This window comes from Ambystoma mexicanum, chromosome 12 (genome assembly GCF_040938575.1).
Source record: "Ambystoma mexicanum isolate Mex_15411 chromosome 12, UKY_AmexF1_1, whole genome shotgun sequence".
Classification (NCBI taxonomy): Eukaryota; Metazoa; Chordata; class Amphibia; order Caudata; family Ambystomatidae; genus Ambystoma; species Ambystoma mexicanum.
Genome location: NC_090936.1, coordinates 243,618,857 through 243,641,086, shown reverse-complemented (window position 1 = coordinate 243,641,086; position 22,230 = coordinate 243,618,857). Strand labels below are relative to the sequence as shown.

At 45.9% G+C, this 22,230-nt stretch overlaps 1 protein-coding gene across 1 annotated transcript in view; it reads right to left on the bottom strand.

Annotated features, from left to right (window-relative positions):
• Positions 1 to 22,230, bottom strand: part of DERA (deoxyribose-phosphate aldolase) — a 646,316-nt gene that overhangs the window by 197,264 nt on the left and 426,822 nt on the right. The window lies entirely within an intron of this gene.

Genomic DNA, 22,230 nt, shown 5'->3' with positions numbered 1-22,230 from the left:
TGCAGGCAGGCGATTCAAGGCAGAGGCAATCCCTGCTCCCTAACCCTCCCCAGGGAACATTGGGGTGACCTACTGCTGAAGCAAGACCAGTCTCTCCAGCAACACCGGCCGCCAGGAACTCACTGGAGGTGAAGGACCCCTGCAGGTGTTTGCCAGCCTCCCATATGTTTGGAAAAATGAGAGCAAGGACCTAGCTCGTCTCTGAGCCCCTGGATTGGGACTCAAAGTAACGGAAGAAGACAAGCAGCTGGTCTCCTACATTTCGACCGTGTTCAAGTGCATTCAAACTAATGGAGCCTGTGGTGCTGCCTTGGGCCCTTCTCAAAAACTCTTCGGACCACTGTTGCTGCATCCTCAAACCAGTTTGCTGCTGAACCGTGCCTGGTGAGCTTATTGTTTGGCATAACTCACTTAGAACTAGACTCCATGCCATGTGAGCGTATTGTTTCGTGTAACTCACTTAGAACTAGACTCCATGCCTGTTCCCCCCGTCTGGATCAATGCAATTCGCTGCAGCTGAACTTGATTTGATACGCTCACACAGCACCAAGAAGTTTAGTTCGCCAAGAACAGCGAGAAACTATGATTGACTGCTAACTGCCCCATCTCAATCTTTGGGCCCTTGAGCCTGTTTAGGTCACCCTTAATCCCTTTTTAAACACAAGAACGTATCCTTTTACAAACATTGTGGTTATGGATTTCATTTCACCCCTGTTTCATTACCCTGTGTGCATCTTTCTAGCTCTAGCATATAGCATGATCTTTTCACAGGGGTGGGCTTTGTGTAGTGTTGTTCTATTTAGGTATTTTTGAATTTGGTGTTATTAATTAAAGTATATATTTGTATTGAACTTAATTGGACATTCCTTTATATTGTAGGTTGTACTTTGCCGTTTGGGTTGCTACTGTTTCACATCAACTCCCCTCTTAAGACGATCGCCCAGTGGACAAAGCGAGTGGGAATGATCGGAAGTGGAGTTCTTCTACTTGTATTTGTTACTGTTCACAGTTCCACTACTTTTTGCAACCATGTTCACCATTCCAGAACTGTTCTTTGTGAAGTTAAAGCACATTTCTCCACTTTGCCACCCAATAGTTACAGCTAAACAGAAATCTGTTTCAACTCAATTGGCTGCAACCCTTGAAAAATGTGTTACACGTTGCTCCCTCCCTGCCTACTCTGTCCCCAGCCGGAATCACAGTTCCACAACTTTCTTTGGTACACTTTACCACTCGTATCGCCTGCCCTCAGCCCACATTAGCACAAAAGGCAAAGGAGGTATATCTCGTACCAGGGCCTGCTTCAACTTGATTGGGTTCATATACTCTTATTTAGTATAAGTGTGAGGGATGAGTAGGTGGTTTAGCCACTACTCATCCTTGCACTCCTGCTAGGCAGAAGTAATTTCATCACACCTGTACACCCCTCCCCCCGGGAATCTCTGAATTTGTACCACTAGGTGCAGCAAAAGCAGAGTCTCCGGGGCTGGACTGATGGACACGGCAGCAGCCAGGGCTGAAGCAGAGGAGGGAATGGAATTACAAATTACAAAAAACGTACCTTAACAAAGGGGTTGCAGAAACAGAACGGTTAGGATAAAACGGTTAGTTCGATAAACATGACAGCCCGATTGAGACAATCCTACATGTGCTGTAATTCTTTTCTCAAACTTTCATAATTACCCGTCCGCTTTCTCCCTCTCCCTCCCCTGCTGGCCTGCTGGTTTGCTGCACTGACTGGTTGCCTGGCTACCCTCGTAGTCTCATGGGTGCCAGGATCCTCCACGATCAGTCTCACCTGCACTGCCTCGTGGCCTGCCGAGCACGTAGGGGCTGTAACTATAACCTCTACAATCCCCTGCCTCCTTGCACTTACCCAGAGCAGTGCCACCCTGGCTGCATCAACTCAGAGCATTGCAGCCTGTCTGAACTACCCCCCCCCCCCTTTCCCAGGCACTACTCCCTCTCCCTTCCCCTGCACACAAGAACTAGTAAGATCGTCTCTATCACGAGCCACGACCCGCACGAATAAACACCTAAAGCCTCAACGAACATAACTGGTTTGGTGCACGCATAACATTAAAGCCAAGGATGGGTTTAATTGTGCCTTGCGAAAGGTTGTCCCTGAACTTTAATTCAAACATGCGTTCCATCCACACAATATGTTCAAACGAACCGCGATAAAAAAAATTAAAAAAAACAACTATGAAATTGTTCTGAAGGACGGATTATATGAACCACTTGTTCTCGCACCGTTGGTTACATTTATAGTGTATTACAAATCTCACATTGCAAACAATGAGCGACTAACAAATTCGTGGACAACACCGCCATCTGCTGCACGGATTAGACAACTGCTGTATTACAACTTGAACATGCTATTTCAAAAGTGAAAATGACGTAGGATTGAACAGCTGCACTTGAATACAAAGAACGGTGCACATCTAAGAGGCTCCTAACGGCAGCGGTGACATGAAAAGTAGGCCATAGAGGGAAATGTCATACTGGTCCACAAAATTCCAAGTCGTGCTCTGCATGAGGCGGCTTGGTCATTGAACAGCTTTGCAAGCTATGAACTAGGCTGCACGCACTTCCAGGTATAGCTTAAGTTAAGGGTCACGTTATCTTTTTAAATATAGCCGAGGTGAAGCCCTGGCAGTCTCCAAACAAGCACGGACAAAGCAAATAGTTTGGGCGTTTACTGCTGTTCTTTGCATTTTGCATTTATAGGCACCAGAGAGACTTGGGGTAGGGTGGGACAGAGAGACTGAGGGTAGGGTGGGCGGGATGGGACAGAGAGACTGAGGGTAGGGTGGGCGGGATGGGGCAGAAAGACTGCGGGTGGGGTGGGGCAGAGAGACCGGTGGTAGGGTGGGGTGGAGCAGAGAGACCGGGGGTAGGGTGGGTGGGGTGTAGCAGAGAGACCGGGGGAAGGGGGTGGGGCAGAGAAACCGGAGGTAGGGAGGGAGTGGGTGGGTGGGTAATGCAGAGAGACCAGGGGTGGGGTGGGTGGGAGGATGGGGCAGAGAGACAGGGGGTGGGGTGAGGTGGGGGGGCAGGTGGGGTGGGGCAGAGAGACCGGGAGTAGGATGGGAGGGTGAGGTGGGGCAGAGAGACTGGGGGTATGGTGGGTGGGTGGAGTCAGAGAGAGGCATCAGCTTCACCTCACTGATGATCCCCAACAAGGGTGAAACACGTGTATGGGGTTGCTGGTGGTACTCTCGTTCAGGTTGGAATTGCCATTGCATTTCGGTGCTGGACTGCCCCAGGGCAGAACAAAGAGTGATATGCAAATGGATATTTCCCATCTGTGAAAGGCACAGTGAGTAAAAGCAGTGGCTGCGAACTCTCAAGTGGTTAATAACCACTGAACAGGTTATCAGGCCTTGTTCTGTCGAGAGAGGGGCGCCCGCTACCTTTGCAAACTAAATTTCAAGGAACCTGGGATTGGTAACCCTAGGTCTCCTGGGGGCAACCAGACATGGTCTCCCTCTCACTGTGCTTAGAGAGGCATCAGCTTCACCTCACTGATGATCCCCAACAAGGGTGAAACACGTGTATGGGGTTGCTGGTGGTACTCTCGTTCAGGTTGGAATTGCCATTGCATTTCGGTGCTGGACTGCCCCAGGGCAGGACAAAGACTGATATGCAAATGGATATTTCCCATCTGTGAAAGGCACAGTGAGTAAAAGCAGTGGCTGCGAACTCTCAAGTGGTTAATAACCACTGAACAGGTTATCAGGCCTTGTTCTGTCGAGAGAGGGGCGCCCGCTACCTTTGCAAACGGAGTCAGGCAGAGAGACTGGGGGTAGGGTGGGTGGAGTCGGGCAGAGAGGCTGGGGTAGGGTGGGTGTTGCCTGGCAGAGAGGCTGGGGGTAGGGTGGGTGGGTGCGGCCAGGCAGAGAGGCTGGGGGTAGGGTGGGGGGCTGGGGTCAGGCAGAGAGGCTGGCGGTAGGGTGGGGGGCTGAGGTCAGGCAGAGAGGCTGGCGGTAGGGTGGGTGGCTGGGGTTGGGCAGAGAGGCTGGCGGTAGGGTGGGTGGCTGGGGTTGGGCAGAGAGGCTGACGGTAGGTTCGGTGGCTGGGGTCTGGCAGAGAGGCCAGTGGTAGGGTGGGTGGGGTCAGGCAGGGAGGCTGGCGGTAGGGTGGGTGGGGCAGAAATACTGGGGGTAGGCTTGAGTGGGGGCAGGGAGACATGGGTAGAGAGAGTGGGGATTGGGTGAGTGGTTGGGTGGGGGAAAGGTGGATGGGGTAGAGAGAGTGGAGATAGGAGTGGGGGTAGGGTGGGTGATGGAAGTTGGTTGGGGACAAACAAACATGAATCAAGCAGCCTCCAGAGGTCTCCTCATAAGTAGCCCAAAATAGCCCAAAGAAAACCCAGCCAGCTCATGTAAGGGGGTTGAGGTTATGCGGCTAGAGAGAGTGGGGTAGGTGGGTGTAGAGAGAGTGGGGGTTGGGGGTGAAGAGAGTGGGTGTTGTGTGGGTGGATTTTTCTAGAAAGGCAGCCTCAGGAGGACAGAAATATGTGCTGTCAAATGTACCCCAAATATAGCCCAACAGTCTGCAAGCATAGCCCAAAATAACCCAATATGAAATGGCACTGCTGGGAAATGGAAAGCCAGGCATCTAACTTGCTTCTTACAAAGCTGCTGATTGGAGCAAATATCATTAGGGATTTCTCATTGAGTAGCACAGCAGAGGAGTTAGGATAAAGAGATTTTAGTGATTTGGGAGTTTCATGCCATGGCATTGCCCAGTTCAGAACACCCATTTCATCCGCTGTCCTTTTTTCTAATCAGAAGCGCCGACACCTGCAGGCAGGCCTTAAACCATGCGGTTCCTCAAGCAAAAGGGCTGCTTGCTGGAGGCTGGCTCCTCTCTCTAAGCTACTAAGAGGCAGGTTGCAACAAAAGAAATTACAAAAGTGCGCCCCAGCTCTCCTTTTGTTTCTTAGTGAGAGGAACGAAGCCCCATTTTCCCCTCCTCCCCCAAGTTGGGCAGCAGGCACCCCCTCCCCAGACTGGCTCACCCATAAAGACTTCTCTGCCAGCCGGTAGCCCTTTCGTTCAAGGAGCCACATGGTCAAAGGGCTGCCTATGGGGTTGAGTCGGTTCCAAGAGACAATCACATCATCTTGGGAAGCAGTTCCACAATGGCAGTCCACATAAGTTCAATGGAGGTCTCACACAAATCAATGATTTCTTGGAGGAAGGACATTTAACAGAACACATTTGGGGACGGGTTAAGGAAAGACAAGTTGACTGGTGGGGCACAAATGTCAGAGAGAGAGCAGGCCATGCCTGTGATGAGAGCCCAGCTACAGGAGAAACCCAGCACCTGAACTTCAGACAGCAAACACTGGAAAGTCTGGAGTGTACACACGCACACACACACACACACACTCGCACAGTAGCTGCATTGAGGAGTGCCGCCCTCCAACAAGGACTGAGATTTAAGTGCTCAGTGAGTGACGTTAGCACTACAAGACCTGTGTAATGTAGTTCATGAGTTCAGGCACAAAAGTCTCCATTCCCTCCATCTCCATCAGACACGGTACGTCTGGGCCCACAAGGAAAGTGCCTCAAACCGGAGTGGTACTCCAGGCATTTACTGAAAGAGTGGTTAGGGGAGTATAAAAAGTAGATCGGGAAAGCTGGCGGTGTGGGAGTTTAAAGCGAGGAGAGCAGGACAGATTTTGAGGTGAGGGAAAGCACCAACGGTGGCTGTCTGCAGGATAGGAGAAGGGACTGGGAGATGGGAAGAGAAGGTTGATTGAAGAACGGGTTGGGGGGATTGAATTGGGAGCGGAAAAGAGGAGGGAAATGCATCAGAGAAAGGCTGGGGTGAGAGAGGCTCCAGAGACTGAGCAGGAACAGACCCCAGAGGTTGGGGAGAGAAAAGCCCCAGCAGACGTTAAGAGGACAAGCCATAGGTTGGGGGAGAGAGATAACCCTGAGGCTAGGCCGAAAGAGTTCCTGGGATTGAAAGGAGAGGCGTCCAGGAAACTAGGAAGGACACATAGGACCAGGAGGTGATGAAGAGCAAGTGGTAGAAGTAGTACAAGACCCAGTATGGAGGGATAGCGAAGTAACCCAGGGCCAGAGGGAGAGACACCATAAGAAGGGGCAGAGCCTAGGGAGGAGGACAGCAGAGAGGAGGGCCCCCTAAAGGAATTCTTCCGAGTGGCTAAAAAAGATCATTGGGAAAGCGCATATAGGCAGAGGCTCAGAGAGGTGCCCCTGCGGATACACAGTACAGCTGGCGTTCTAGTGGGGGTTGGAGGAAGTACGAGCATGTAGCAGAGCATCAAGGGGGAGATAGGAGTCCAGAGTAAGGATGACAAGAATGGTGAGACTGAAGAGGGAGGGTGCCCAGGCACATCATTGAGTCCCGGCGAGGTGGCCTTGGGGAGTAGTCAGTGAGCCCTGGCATCAGGGCAGAAATCCGTCCATCCGAGACCTTAGCAAGCCTATCAAGGACAGGGTAGAGTCTGGCAACGCTATATTACAGACGCTCACCCGCCTACCAAAGATCATCCATTGCTGGAGCTCATCCCTGCACCCGCTGCACCCAGAAACAGTAAGGATTGATGACGATGATTACTGCATGCCTGGTGCACCAACCGCCTCAGATTGTGAATGACTAGTATCTCTCCGCACCCCATGGATCCCGGGCAGGGGTACCTGGACTTTGAGACGGCTGATTCGAAGAGTGACTTATTGTTTACTTCTTTCAACCCGAGGATCAGCCATTTTTATATATGTTTACAATGCAGGGAGGGTACATTCTGTCATTTGCTTGAGATGAACCCCCTTTCTTTGGATGCGTCCAAATAAAATCTCTTTATGTTACCACCTGAGTCTATGCATATCGTTGATAACCAGTTGACTGGATGACACAATGCAGATGTTACCAGAGTACCTATTAAATGCATAGTTTATTCTTGGGAGTCAAAAGAGAAAGCAAGAGTCATAAGTATTTTTGTTTTAATTCGAACATGACCATTATGGACTAGTGAGAGAGTAAATGCAGTTGCCCATGGAACCCAGATAAGCATTGGACATCTGACACAGACATGTAATGGTGGAATCTCAGCTAAGGGGTTGGCAAGAAGAGCTTCAAGTTTTTGCTCAAATAAGCAGAAGATAGTCCACTGATTAACCAGATAATTGTATACAATATACCTTTTTCACTCACAGAACGATAGCGAGAAAACCCATGGGTACCCATAATGGATGGAGGTTCATCGAACCATTGAAAGACAATTTTAACTTGAGAACAGTTACATTATGGAACATGCTTCCAGCAGGTATGTTCTTTGCAGCCAGGCTGGACATGATTTTAGAGATGCATGGCATTTTGAGGTACAATGTTTTCCCCAGTGGCATTAGAGAGGGGTGATCTTCCTGACAGACCGTGGGTTCAGGCAAGTTTTATTTCTGCCAAATTTATCTGAAATAGAAAATGGATTAAATTTGAAGTCGAAGATTATATTTTCGTGGTTTAAGAGTGGCAATTAGATAGATACATGGTATAAGGGCTGCTCTTCATCACAACTTTCCCTATTTACTGTTCTTAATGAGGGCCTGGAAGTGCTCCCAGGCAGTTGTTGCCTACCAGAAACAAATTCACCAGAAACAGTCAAGTTGGCACGTGCTGGAGTTATCGCAGGGAGGAAGACTCATAGGCACATATATTTTAGGGTTGCAAAGTGTTTTGAACTGGTTTGTGGTGCCAGAGCCTCTTTTCACGCACTACTTTTTTGTTTTGGAGTAACTGTGTCTTTAACTGGATTTCACAGAGTGCCGGCTGCTCCTACAAGAAAACCCCTCTCCTGCGAAGCGGTGCAAAGTGTTTTGTGGTGTTTGGTGTGGGTTTGCTACTTGCAGCACAGAGTGCCTTCTGGACCCTTTGCCTTTCACCTGTGGATGGTTTACGCTGGAACACATAATGCTTTGAATGGGAAGCTGTAGCCGAGGAAAAAACAGAATTCGCATAATTCGAGGTGGGAGGTGCGCCCACATTATTTTATGAGTGGCTATTACAAGGGGGCCGTGCGCGCATTGAGTTCTATGAGCAATTAGCTTCTCATTTTAAACGCCTCCATAAGCACCTGTGTATTTTTACAATGCCGCTTTGAGTTTTGCTCCCGACTTGGAACTGTTGATCCAGAGCAGCTTAGTCCAAACCACTTGATTGGAGGGCTTAAGCTCTGAGGGGGGAAAAAGGAAGCAAAAAGGAAAAAGGGAAAAAAAGAAAATAATCAAAAGGATTAAATCCTCGACAGGCCGTTAGAGATTTTGCAAGAACGGCATTTGGTTGGTGGTTTACCCTTGATCTAGCTCTTTAACCTCAGTGGCGGGACAGAGTGGCATACCCCTGATGTATATACATCGGGCGCAGCTCCACATTTCAGACTCTTTAAAAGTTGTCTGGAGTATAGGCTCTCAGCCACTTGAATGAAAATAACAATAGAGGCATGTTTTCCACCGCCCCAGAAACTGAGCGAGAGTGACGAGGGATTGCAAGCCAATAGAGGGGAGGGTGTTGTACGAGACGCGACGCCTGCAGAGCTAATGGCTTGTGCTTGGGATCTCTCATAACCAACGAGAGGGAAGGCGCTGCCCAAGCGCACTCTGAAAATAAGAACTTAAGGAGAAGGGACAGGCGACTGTATAACAATAAAAACCCCACTGAGGAGGAGACACGAAGTGATGAGCCTCTCTTGCCTCCTTCACAGAGGAAAGCTAAACCAAATTAAAGAATACAAATAAAATCATCAATAAACGGGATCAAAACAAGGGGGCGAAGCTGTCCCGAAGCAAACAAATTTAAAAGCTAAAAAGAATAAGAACTCGGGGACACAGAACTTTATGAGAAGATTAAGAGCGGGGAATTTGAATGAATCAGTTGCTGAGTCCCCCGGTCTCCCAACTCCAGCAATGCCTCTAAAGACACCTTACGTAAAGGTCCTCCGGGAAGCAGGGGACTTTTCAACACAAACTGAACTTGGCACTACCTCTATTTTACCTTAGGCTATACCCATGGGGCCTGTGTACGGTGCGATTGCTCGACTTATTAAATAGGCCTCAATCTTTAATCTAAGAGTAACAGATGGAGTCATCAGTGGCACCAGAGGCAGTGAATTGTGGGGTCGATATAGGGGGTGGGTTTCCTGTCTGTTGGTGAGTTCGGGAGCCTAAGAAGACCAGGGAAACACATTCAGGTCCGGCAAAGGGATCAGAGAAGTGGGCGGGAGGGAAGAGAGAATGTGTACTAAACAGGACAAGACTTCTGGCGATAACTAGATCTATTCCGGAACACTATTTATTTTCTACTTTGGATATAGATTACGTATGTTTCCCTTTTGAATCCAGAACAGATGCTCTAGAGATTGGTTTAAAATCTCACTTGGGTTTGGACGCTATGCTGGCTGCTGGAGAGGAGTTTAAGAAAATGGGTTTTATGCTATCATCTTCTCCCCCAAGTGAGGCCGGGATGGGGGCAGGGGCACATCAGGCGTAATCCTGGGTGGTACAGCAGGGGAGGAGATAGGTGCCCAGAGAGCTAGTAATTTGCAGCAAGGGGAAGGGCCTTCTACTAGAGTGGGGGATGGAAGGCAAGAGGATTTGCAGCTCAAAGTAATATCTTTGCTCCCGCAGATAAGCTCCCAGATGTTCTCACAGCTGGGTTTGGCTAATTAATAGCTTTAGGTAGGGGGGAAGATTTCGGTGGTATGTTGGAATACGCGAGGTTTGAGCAGCTGTAGGGTTAAAAGAGAGGGTGCTGGCATTTTTTGGTCCCCATGATATATTCCTTCTTCAGGAGCCATGGCTTCTTCATCCTTTCACGAGAGACGGCTTCTCTATTATTGTGAATTTGGTAGTCCACTCTAACAACCAGAAATGCCACCTTTGTTGATTTCGTAAAGATCCATGTTGATGAACCAGGAATATTAGCTGCAGTGGCCTATTATCGATTGAAGCATGCCCAGCTAAAGCCAAAATCTATAGTCCTGGTAAATCTGTACTGGAACCCCACTATTTCCAACAATAGTGATTTTTTGTTTGCATTGGCTTTATTGCTGTCTAATATACCAGCACTGCATGAGGGTGCTGGATTGATCGTTGCAGGGGATTTAAACTCTTATTGTTTGATTTCAGACCACCCCTGCGGTTCAAGAGGTAGCAAGCGCATAGCGTATGGGAGGATTTAGTTGGAGTTCATGCAAGGTTGGAATTTGAAATTGCCAATGGTTCTACTCTTGGTGATATCCCCCCGGCCCCTACTAGAAGAATAGGCCTGCAAAGATCTATTATTGATTATGCTTTTCTATCTGCTGACCTTTTTGACCAATGTACCCACTTTGAAGTGAAATTGTCGCCTTCCAGTGACCACGAAATGCTAGTCCTCACTTTGACCGCTGACATATGCCAATAGGATAACATGCTAAACCCAATGTTAATAGTGAACTAGGCAGGATCCTGCATTTCAAAATTCATGGGAAATGGGAATGCTGTGAACAAGAAATTGCACTTTATTCTGAAAGATGGCGAGGTGGGGAAGCTGGACGCTCTCCATAACCCGAACGTCTTTCAGGAGTTTTTGTAGGCATTGGACGCCCACACCAAGTGTCAGCTGCTGGGACCCCATGCCACAGTCACGATTTTGATGAGGCCACAAATGGACAAATCTCAAACCAGACTGTCGGAAGCGGCAGTGAGAGCGTAAGTTTGATATAGCTTGACGGTGACAGTGCGGCTTGACAGTCGAGCGATCACGCTGAGAGGTTCTTTCCTCTAATCTTGGAGCGGATCGGAGCGAGGTGAGCGAGGAGTTGAGTCGGCTGCCGGGCTGCTGTGCTGCCGTGCTGCGCAGTTATACCCTCGGATGATAAGTATGCAGCAACAAACAACATCCACGTTGGATGACAAAAATAAGGAGAGTGAAGCAGACGGAAGTTCATCGGAGACCCCGGAGACACCTGAGACTCATGAGACTGGGTTCGGGACACAAGAGACAGAGGTAGAGGTGAGTGAATTGAGCACAAACCACCCGTTCTCTGTCCCTGTTGTCATCGGAGCGAGCACAGCGGTGTATATGGACGCACATCAGAAGGAAGGGCTGGCCACTTCCATAGCGCCCATCCCCCTTACGCCAGCCATTTCAACCCCAGCCCTGGCACCAGCCCTGCAATGAATAGCACTTCATGTACAGGCATCATGGAGACACAGGCCACAGCTAATGCCTGTGAGGGTGATGTCTGTGAGGAGTGTGGGGGGCTTGCAGCAAAATCTAATAGGGCATCTGTCAAAGTGATTTACTCAAGGACACTATTAAGGAAATAGAACGTTTATCACATGCAGCTTACACCTCTGCGGAATTAGCAAAAGTGAACCAGATCGAGTCACCAATACGCTCTTGTATTCCCACCCATAAATCCACCGGGATTGACTAATAGGGGGGCAGACACAGTCCCTCCGTTTACGGTGGGAAAGCTGCCAGACCGTATGGGTACATCTAAACAAATACGGTGGTGGCCCAATAGGAGGGGGTGAGGTGCAGAAAAACACACCTGCGTCAACAAGCTATACAAACAGAGGGCCAGTTTATCAGTGGAATCAGCCACTTAATCATCTTTTATGCCCGCTGGAAGAAGAGGAATTATCTGGAAATCCAAGGGGTTTACAAGGGCTGAATTTTCAGATGGTATGGGTTTTTCGTACCGAGATCAAATTCCAACGGATAAGGGAAGTAAATGCTGTAAAGATAATTGTGTTTCGAAATATCGGACCATCTACTACTAGGAAGCACTTCCCTGGACCAAGTTAGGAGCTGTGTATTCTACGAAAAACAATGCTTTGCAACAGTAATCACATTATCCACCCATAAAAGCTATAGTGACTTCTTCTGTCCATTCTAACTGTGCTAGCCTGCAATTACCCCTTGTAGAGGGAGTTCCTACATATAGGTTTATGGCCTCCAATAGAAGGCTGTGTAGCGGCAGCTTTAAAACAAACACTACGCCTATGTGCAAAGAACCAACAGGGAGAGGTCAACCTGCACATATGTTTTCAGACAAAGGAACGAATACCTCAAAACATGTTCAAGGAGGCATGGTTGGGGTCACAGACTTCACAACCATTACAACACTAACTTCCACCCTGGCTCCCTTCATGAAGCTTTATGAGCAGATGGGTGATCCGCTAAGGGACCAGAAGACGATGTTGGTCATGTTACACTTCAAGATGGTTTTTGTCAAAGGTTTTGTAACAGCCATTCAGAAAGATTTGGACTCCAGCACTGAGAAAGTAGCAGTACTGATGCATACAATATTGGACCCTCTGATCAAAGAAAAAGAAAATTGACGAATGTCTAGACGGTTTGACGTACAAGACCTCTGTGATGGTATCTTATCGTCCTCAAATTCCAATTACCTGCCACCTGAAGGGCTGAACCACAGTAAGAAGGAACTCCTAGGGAATCCAGATGTCAACGTAGACTCAATAAGGGCAAACAAAGGAATAGTGAACATTGCTACTGCGTCAGGAGGAAATTGGGTGGACTCCCCTCAAAGGATGTCTGAACAGCTGATGAATATTGCAGGAACGAAATCGGCAGCTCAGGAGAGTTTGAATCAGGTAGAATCTCTGCATGAAGCAACGCTTTCGAATTCAGCTGAACCCCAGTCAGATGACAAACAAGGCGAGGTAGGGGAGAGCTCCCCGAAACGTACCAGTCAGCTATGCCCAATATTTACTAACTCGGAACAATCCAAAAATCAAGTACGATTAAGGCCGCCACTGATAAAAGTGGCCTTAAGTAGAGGGGACTGGAACCAAAACAGGTGGGGGCCAAGACACAAAGTATACAGAAGTTTAAAAACTCACAATTGCCCCCAAAACAAAGAGTTAATGGAACCCGAACATTTATAACAAACATTACGATACCTGCAAATATAATCCAACCCAGCTCAGAAGGAAAAGTAAAGCAATTATCAGAAAATCAGATGATATCAAAAACCAGTAAAAAGCCCTCTGCGAAGGTACAGGAAAGAGTATCGAGAGAAAGTGACTCAGATGAAAGCCCATCCATCGACTTGATTGATCTATCTACATATTCAATCTCAGATCCGAGTATTACCAATGATCTGTCTCAGGAGACTGACAACCAACATTTCAGGGAAGCTGATCAACATAACGAAGATGACCCCCAAGGTCTGGAAGAGGAAAGTATAAAAATAAATCAAATACCTGAGTGGCATAAAAGATCATCAGGCCTGATTCAATCATCAAACCCGTCTATACTCATTATTACTAAACATCAATCCCTCTTAGAGACATATAATTTAGCAAATGAGGGTGAACGTCGAAAAAATCCTTGTGTGACCTGGCAGAGGGATGGAATATCCCAGTTTGAAGATGGCTCAGAAATTAGGTCTTGTCCAAAAACAAGAGGAAATACAGATCAAATGAAGAAGAAGGCGGAAGAAATCTAAGCCCACCCTATGAGAGAGAGTGCAAATAAGGAAGCAGTCCCCTCAATCTTTTACGAAGTTGAGAATGTATCCCTGGTAATCATTGAAAACACATATGTAATTTCCCCACTGAAATTAACATGACCATCATCAAGAATTAGTCGGAAAGGGGATTTGAAGACTAATCGCCCCTCAGAAGAGTGCCGGGAGAGATCCGGTGAACCGGATACCTATAGATGGTACAATACTAACCATCAAGATGGCTTATTATTAGAGAGATTGAAAAAATCATCCGATGGTCTAATCTTAAACAGAGCAAATGTATTAAGATTATTCCATCACGTGCCATCTTTAAGACTTTTGACTTCCGATGACCTGGCTATAGTAGAATTACCGGATGAAGCCCAAACAGACAGAGTGACTATTTACCAGACTACACCTCTGATTAGCCAACTCCTGAAAGAGCAGGCGAGCCGTTTAGGACCTTTAGGATTTGACTTGATGGAACAAAAGTTTCAAACAAGATCACCCAAAAGAACATCATCTAAGAGGAAACTACAACTACCTCCCCACTGAAAAATCTGGCAGACATAATGAAAGGATACACTCAAGGGAGCGTACACATGGCCGGTATGTCAGGAGAGAGGATCAAAACACAACTAACACTAGAAGGGAAGTGCAAAGGTCAGAGATCAAAGGAACAGAAGACAACTCGAAGCGGTGTGGTGGTAGAAGAACTCAAAATGTCATGGACTCCGCAACCGACTGAAACCAAACCCTAGACAGTGGCAAGCTGGAACACTAGGGGACATTCTCATCTGTTCACCAAAGGGGTAACTAAAATTAAAGAACATGATTTCATCTGTTTCCAGGAAACATGGTTAAGGACTCCACCCCTTAGAGATGGATATTCAGTCTATTTGAATCCGGCTACCAAAGGGATAATGAGTAGACCTATGTCAGGTCTACTGATCCTAGTAGAGGACCAGCTGCAATTTTTATTTGTGGAAGAAATAATGCCAAACCCGCTTATTCAAATACTAGGGGGAAAAACCAAATTTGGAAGGGAGCAAGAAGAACCAAATATTAGTTCTGATGAACCTATATTGGAATCCAGCAAGCATGGCTAGCCTTAATTTTCCAACTTAGGTGGCGGATCAGATAGACACTTGCAGAACCAAATGGAAAGATCCTCGCTTCATATTATGTGGTGACTTACACCATTTATGTACAAGCATACACAGTTTAAGTATTGGTGTTGAATTCCAGAAAGCTTCAATACCCGAAAGAAGAGGATTACTATGGAAAAAGACCATGGACTTGAAAGATCTGATTATTCTGAACGGTAACATTTGTGGAGACACACCAGGGAAAATCACCAGGAACGGAAAGTGCAGTTGACAGTTTCTTGATTATATTTGCATCTCTAGAACTATGGTCTCAATTTCCGATACCATAAGGGTGGAACCAATAATGGCAGCAATCACAATCTATTAAGCTTGTCCCTATTCCCTACCACCCAATATAATGGACAATTGTATTTACCAAATGTGGAAGTCACCCAGGGGCGACGCAGACTGAGAATTGCAGCTTACCATTTTAAAGATCTGTCAGAACATCTTAAATCTGCTATCACACAGTGTGAACTGAAAGGGGAAACCCGAAGGCTAGACTATCTAGGACTCTTCTCCGCGTTTGAAGTGAAGAAGAGGGGGGCAAATAGACCTTGAATCACTCATTGTCATGTCTATGACCAGATGGTGACCTCTAAAAAGAAGATTCTGAAACAAAAAAATTGTGAGCCTCGACAAAGAGAACTCTTCTCAAATTGGTCCATTAAAACAGAAGGCCCGTCAACAATATCACAATTGTCAGAGACTTTATAAGAAAAATCTGCAGAAAGACGCAGAAGATATGTTAGCCAAATTAAAGGCAAGGAATACCGCAGGGATGTGGGTGATAATCAGTCAGATACACTGCAAGACGCACTACAACTGACTTCCATAACGGTAACAGCTTGGATAGACTATTTTGAGAAGTTTTATGACCAATATCAGGTGACGGATTCTGTCACTCTAACCTCTTTTCGCGAGGGTAGTGAGTGGGACTCAATTGAATCCGACCCTGAGTCGATCCTTGAGATAATTCAAAAATCATCTAGTTCTCGAGCTCTGGGACCAGGCTGCTTGAGTAATGCCATCTGAAAGCAAGACAAGCCTCAATGGGCTACATTTTTGTCCATTATGTTTAAATATGTTGTAAAATCTCAAAGGATCCCGAATTCATGGAAAGCTTCAATCATTGGGCCTCATTACGAGTCCGGCGATAACCGAGGCGGTAAAACCGCCTGGTTACCGCCGGACTCGTATTACCATTCTGCCTCCGTGATTCCCGGAATTACCGGGGCATTACAACCCCGGTTTTCCGGGAATCACGGAGGCGGAATGGTGTTAATCCCCATTCCCATCGAGTCCTATGGGACTCGATGGGAATGGGGATCATGGAAACACCGGCAGCATCTCGTAATGCTGCCGGTGTTTTCTCGTCCGCCTGCAGGCGGGTGGTGTTAAACCCGCCAGGTCAGACCTGGCGGGAACATCACCTCCCGCCTGCAGGAGTTGTGATCGCCCGGCATGGAAACAACGGTGGCGGCGGGTTTACCGCCACCGTTGTTTCCATACCGGGCGATTTGTAATGAGGCCCATTGTTCCAATTTACAAAAAAGGTGCAAGATCCGACCCGTCAAATTACTGTCCCATTTCCTTGCTAGACGTCCCAGGGAATATTTCTGCCTCATTGATTCTTAAATCCTTTATTTAAATGGTCAGTAACATCAGGCTACCGTGATGTCTGGCAAGCAGGCTTTGTGAAGGGGGTTGGCACGAAATTGAACATTTTCATCATAAATCTGCCAAAAGCTCGAACTGACAGAAACAAGGATAAGAAGATCTATCTTGCGTTCATTGATTTAACACCGGTTTTTTATACGGTAACACTTCCAAAGTTTTGGAAAAAGCTATATCATTGGGGATGCCTTGCCAACTTGCTGGCACCAATAAAAGATCTCTACTCAGAAACCAATTTGAAAGTCAGATTGAATACTGCAGGCCTTTTGACTAAAGCGCTTTACACAAATAAAGGCCTAAAGCAAGGCTGCCCGTTGGCCCCTGAAATTTTTTATCTCTTCATCTCCGATATGGATCTAGCCTTCAAGGATACCAGATGTTTTCCTCCTCGTCTAGCCAACACCATCATTGGGGGACAAATGCAGATGATGTAGTCCTGGTCGTCAGTCCCAAATTGGACTACAGAGACAACTTGAAGCCCTCTAATTCTACATCGAATGGTCTCTCTATCAATCACAAAAATCCAGGATTCTGCCGTTGGGACAACGAATGGTGCGAGGAGGAAAGAAATTTATGGAATGGCACCTACAGGGTGAAAACATTCCTGTGGTACATTCATTCACCTATTTAGGAGTCTGCATGAACACCAGCACCACTGATGCACCCAGATGGGAGTCTTTAAGAAGAAAGGCACAGAACCTGGCTGGACAGGGGAGAATACTTTAAAAAAGATATGGCAGATTTTCGATGTGCCCAGTGGTTTCATTCTACTATTCAAAAGTGGCCACTATCATGACATATGGAGCCGAAACCTCCTTCACCTTTAAGGCTGAAAATTGGTCAAGAATAGAAGGCTTATTTTGGTAAAAAGTACTGGGACTACCTAAAGCCACCGAGGCGTTACACATGGAACTGGGGCTGACGTCATTAAAGGAGATGGTTATTTGGAAGTCACTCTCCTTTTTCAGAAAGTGTATAGAAGAGAGACCAACGGGGGGCTTTGTAATTCTAAAAAAGGCCTTGCCTGAAAATATGGAGACTACATTAATGGAATGGGAACAAATCTGTAAACATATATTATCAAATCTAGGAGAATCGGAAACAAATCTTGTCCTAAACGTAGACAATATTAAGTGCAAATTGTACATTCAGGACTGGATCCTTACACAGGATGAAAAAGCCAAGTACACATTTTATGAGAAACCGTTCGCGAAGCTTAAATACTGTACTAAAATATTTAGAAACCTTTCCAAATAGTTTTTTTAGAAAACAGTTTATGCGATTCTGATTAAATTTATTCCCGACTACGGATGTAATGTGGTAAAGAAAAAGTGAAGGAAATTAGGCAACATGTAGATTGTGTCAAGAACCAGGCACAATTGAAACTCTGAAACATTTAGTATTGACCTGCTCATCAATGAATGATCAGAGAGGAAATCTCATCTCGGAGGTGATTGCCATATTTGGACATAGATCAGCGGATGAATGGTGGAAGATTCTGCAGGTCGGCAAAAAAGTACATATAACATTAGCATTGGTTAGACTGCTAATAACCTTTGAAAAAAATTGTGACCACCGCCGGAGATTCTACAGACAGAAATGACGGATGATTTAATGGATTACCTTTTCTGCCTTTTCTCATTTCTAAGTTCTGCTTGTGTTTTTTTCTTTTGGTTTTTCAGCAGTTTTACGTTTTATCTGTTTTGACAAATTGTAGTTTAACTGATGTAACTGGCTAAAGGTTGTTGATTTTTGTATTACCATTTGTACAGCCAATAAAATAAAAAAAAGATGAGGCCACAAATCAACATAATGGGGTTATTAGGAAGGAGATTTGAACACTGAAGAAAACTACAACTTCCGCCATGAGTTACACACTAGAGCGCAAAAAAATCATGGACGCATATAAAGGGTGGTCTCGTTCACACCCATTTTTTACGACTTCAGGAGGACAGGGAGGCGATGCTTAGACGCCTATGAGGGCATTCCACAAGGAATTTTGGGAAATTAGTGAATCGGGAAGGGAATTCCCAGTCCTCACTCCAGGCAAACATGATCCCTGAAGAGGCATGGCGGTCTCACTGCCTAAAACTATATACGAAGTCCAGTAGCAACGAGTTCAAATGGGATAACTGGGTACCGTGGGAGGTCACTCTCTGCAGGGAAGTTATTGGGGGTTTGATTAAGAAGACATTTCCCTCTAGAGCCCCAGAGCCAAACGGGCTGACGAACTCCATCACGAGGGTAGATCCGCCCCTATGGTCAAGGATTCTGTGGGAATGGTTTAAGAACATTTTAGAGTTTAGAGAGCTAGCAGTCTCATGGGAAACATCACTAATTATCCCTATTTATAAAAAGGGTGACCGGACCTCCCCTCTCAACTATCGTTCAATAGCTCTGCTGGATGTGGATAGTAAAATCTTTCAGCAGCAGTACTTTTAGTAGTAGTTTCAGCAGAAGGCATTCTTGACAGACAGCAGATTGGTTTCAGGAAGGGTCTATCTACATCTCTGAATTGCTTGATTACAAATGTGGCCATAGGGCGATCATGGCAGAAGGGGGGTCGAACTTTGTATGGTGCATGGTTGGATCTTTCTCTAGCCTTTGATATGATAAACAGGGGGCGTCTGTGGAGTAAACTACAGAATTGGGGGATCCCACAGCGCCTGCTGACCATCTTGATCCACTTGCATTTCAACTCAAAGATTAAAGTTCACCTGAACGGCGAAGGAAATCTATCGCAGCCCATTCCGACAAGTAGGGCGTCCAGGTTGGCCCCCTGTCTGTTCAACCTATACCTGTCGGATGTCAGGCAGGCCTTGTAACCAAGCGATGTTGCCAGTCCTAAGATTGGGTTAAGGAAAATATCGTGGTTGGCATATGCGGATGATGTGGTCCTGTTGGACTACACACCCATGGGTCTCCAAAGACAGTTGGATGCATTTGGCCAGTATGCTAAGGTAAACAAACTTATTATCAACCCCAGCAAATCTAATATAGTTCGATTCCATTAGAGGGGGAAATGTGTCCCTAGATTTGACTGGCAGCTGAAGGGCACACCAATCCCAGTGGTTTCAGAGGTCAAATACATGGGATTTGTGCTTACTTCAAGTCAAGCGATTGCACCTTTTGAGGAAAGACTAAATCAGGTGGCAGACCAACTGTGTTCCCAAATGAAGAGATTAAACGCACAATATTGTAGGTTCTCCATACTCCCATTGGTCAGATTTGACACCAATAAAGTTATCCCAAAAATACTTAATGGTATGCGATAGACCCGAGGTTGTGGTCTATTGACTGGGTAAGGATAGAGGGTCGCATTTGGAAGAGAGTATTGAATCTCCCACTTTCTCTCCCAATGGCCAGTCTGCAGTATGAGCTGGGTTTATGATCTTTGGTGGCACACCTCGATAGACTATTATATTATATTGCAGGCATATCCAGATCCCGGAGTAGAACTCGCTATATCAAAATCTAGCCCTCCATTCTCAGATGGGAACCTCCACTGTTTTGTCTAGATTGAGGGACATTGTAGATAAGATCTTGTACAATATCAACAAACCATTGGATAATGTTAAGGGAAATTCTCTTGGTGTTAAGAAGGCAATCATGGACCACGATTGGGCGAGCACTATAGATATTATGCGTTCCTCTCGCATTGCTGCTTCCTATTCAGTAAAGGATAAGCCTAGGTGGAGCAGGCCAGGCTACCTCTCTAAAGTGCCTCATTCCAGGTGGAGAACGGAATTCCTAAGATTGAGGTTGAACTTGATTCCTGCTGAGGAGATAAGGGAGATCCGAGCTAGCTCAAGAGGGGAGCATAAGTCCAGAGGTTGCAGCCTAAGTAGTTATCTTTAAGTATAATCTTTGAAACATAGCTTAATAGAATGTAGTGCGGTTCATAGCATTCGAACAACAATGTGTTTCTGTTTTGTGCTGTACGAGTAAAGGCTTACGTCCCATGTTTTCTGGGAGAGGATAACATTGGGGCATGAATTGAGTGTGGTGTGTTGGAGGTACTTCGATTTTTTAAATGTCTTAAGTTTTACTAAATTGTAAAGTTAATATTACATTTTATAATAAATCAATTTAACTACTCACCTTGGGGTAGATTGGTTTGAAATTGAGTTTTAAAATCGGTTGTTTATTGCTTTCTTCTTTTTTCTTATTCATTTTTTTAAATATTATTCCCTCATTCTTTTTCTCATTTGTTTTTTCTTTTTTTCCTTTTTTACACTTTGGCATATTGTATATGTATAACTGTAGATTATATGTTGATAAGAATAATTGTCTATTTTGCACTTGTGAAAAGTCTTTTCACTATAACACAATACAAAAAAAATCATTAAGAAAAGAAATGTTAGGGTTGCTCACTCTCGACAACCTTTGGATGGATTTGTTTATTAGATTGCCTGTTGTATTGCATGAAACTGAACACAGATGTCCTGCAATAGTAATCAATGAAAATACAGTGGATCTCTAATGCAGTTCTCTAAGCAACAAATTAGTCTTTACTCTGGAAGGTCTGACTGAACCTGTATTGTAAAGGTCAAGGTTGAGGACTGGATTGATGCCTTGGTTCACCAAGTGGGGCTGGAGAGACAGAGTCAAACTTAACGACCAACTTGTTACTTTTCATCCACTTGACGTAGAATATACACAGCTTTATTTTGAATCCTAAACTTGAAACTGTACGCTTTCTGGGAACTGAAATCAGATGGTCGTCTTTTCTGCTCTCGAGGGCGTGTTGTGGTCAGTATTTTTGTTGCACTGAGTTATAGCTTTGCATGTGCAAAGAGAACATATCATTCCTTGGTGGTCTCCTGTGAGCCACTTGGAGAAAAAAAATATTTAATGGACAAAATATTAAATAAATTGGTAATTCTCCCCAATCCCCAAATGCTCCCACTTCTACATTCCATAAGCAGAAAGAATATGTTACTGGACACTAGCGTGCCCAATCACTTTTCACCAGGGATTATGAACTAATTGGTTCAGCGAATAAGGGCAGCTTTAGTACTTAAAGGAATAGTTCGTTCAGAAATATTATTGGCCAAAAAGATGGCTAATAATAAAACAAATATCTAAAATATATATTTCTTTTAAGTCCCTATGTAAAGTTTCGAGCAAATGAAGCTCAAACTTTAAAATTGCAAGCACTAGTGGGCATCCATTTTGTGAAATGGATGCCGCCTGTACTTGCGTTTGCGGCACTAATGAAGCAAAAGCCAGCCAGCTGTAGTAAACAAAAGCTACTACTGCGTGGCTTTTGCTTCATTGGTGACGGACGCGGAGGACGGGGACCAGAGAATACAGGCAGGAAAGCTGCAGCTGCATCTCGGTAAGTGCTAGCTGCGGTTTTTTTTCTAAGTTTTCCGGGCCGGAGGCCGCAGCTTTTAAAACGTTGCATTAAACCCCCATGGGCTCCAAGCTGAAGCTACCGCAAACAAATACAACGTTGTTGTGTTTCAAAAACTCTGCAGTTTTTCTTTCTAAGTTTCTCAGGCTCCTCAGAGCCCGGGGAGCCTGAGAAACTTAGAAAGAAAAACCGAAGCGTATTTTAAACAAAACCGTGTTGTGTTTGTGCCTGCCGTGGCTATCACTTTGGGTCTCTGGTGCTCCCCAGGGAGAGCATCGGAGACCCAAAGTGAAAGCCAAGGCAGGCACAAACACAACGCGGTTGTGTTTTCATGCCGCGTTGTTTCTGCTTACAGCAGCTTTCACTTTGGGGCTCTCGGGCTCCCCATGGGGAGCCCGAGAGCTCCAACGTGAAAGCTGCTGCAGGCAGAAACACAATGCGGGTGTTTAGAAATGCTGCAGTGCTTCTCACTGCGCCAGCTTTCGTGTGTAGTCTCCTGGACTCCCCAAACCCTGAGGGAGTGCAGGAGACTACAAGCGAAAGCTGCCGCA